This window comes from Suricata suricatta, unplaced genomic scaffold, assembly GCF_006229205.1.
Source record: "Suricata suricatta isolate VVHF042 unplaced genomic scaffold, meerkat_22Aug2017_6uvM2_HiC HiC_scaffold_7596, whole genome shotgun sequence".
In the NCBI taxonomy this organism is placed as follows: Eukaryota; Metazoa; Chordata; class Mammalia; order Carnivora; family Herpestidae; genus Suricata; species Suricata suricatta.
This window is the reverse complement of record NW_021914885.1, coordinates 292-1,205: the sequence shown is the minus strand read 5'-3', so window position 1 is coordinate 1,205 and position 914 is coordinate 292. Positions and strand designations below refer to the sequence as shown.

Genomic DNA, 914 nt, shown 5'->3' with positions numbered 1-914 from the left:
ATGCACGTTTTGTCTCTTTGTCTTGCCGTCTTTGTGAATTACATTAAAAGCAAAATGTTGAGGGAGACTGAGAGCTTCTTAGGAAACATGGAGAGGAGCTGTAGAAGCTTAAAATTAGAAAGTTATAGCTCACGTCTAGTTCATGGTGAATGATTTACAAAGTGCCTCAGACAGGTAGACTCCATATCCGAGGGTTTTGTCGGGTATAAACCAAATTTTGTTTTGTTTTGTTACTTTTTACCCATTGCCTGTATTTGCCTTGAACACTTTTGCTTTATAAAACCTCAAAGAGAAAGGCCCCGCTGGGATTTGAACCCAGGATCTCCTGTTTACTAGACAGGTGCTGTAACCGACTAAGCCACAGAGCCAGACAGCCCGCCCCTCCTTGTCACATGTTGTTTTATGAAATTATACACCTCAGTGAGTGTTTTTATTTTAGCAATTGCCTCAGGATTTCACAAGAAGACGAACCCGGCTCTGGGTCAGAACCCAAGGGCAGTGCTCTGGCCGGAGAACGAGAGGTGTGTTGAGAAGCTCTTCCTCAGGAAACCATCTGGCTGGGTTCTGAGAACCATCCCGTCCCTCAGGCCCTGCAGTGAGCCGCCGCCGCCGCCCCTATAAACTCTCCTCTCCTTTGTCCCTCTGTGGGGAGCGCCATTAGAAACAAGGCCCTGGATTTTATCCATATTTCCCCCTGACTTTGGACTTCCAATGATTCTGTTTCTCCCACATGCAAAATACTCTCCCTCTGTCCCTCCATTTCTGGTTCCTTTATAGCATCAACGTGAGGCCCGGGCCGGCCTCATCTACACCAGGGAGAGTTCCTCCCCTGGGTAGGAATCCTCGGGTAGGGTTCTTAACGCGGACACCCAAGTTCTTTAGGAGTGACTGCCTCTCAGCAGACGCTCACAGGA

At 48.2% G+C, this 914-nt stretch overlaps 1 non-coding gene across 1 annotated transcript; it reads right to left on the bottom strand.

The window, feature by feature from the left end:
• Nucleotides 1-294: 294 nt before the first annotated feature.
• TRNAT-AGU lies at nt 295-368 on the bottom strand. The gene has a single exon. It is a non-coding gene; the product is annotated as a tRNA-Thr (tRNA).
• Between the last annotated feature and the right edge of the window lie 546 nt (nt 369-914).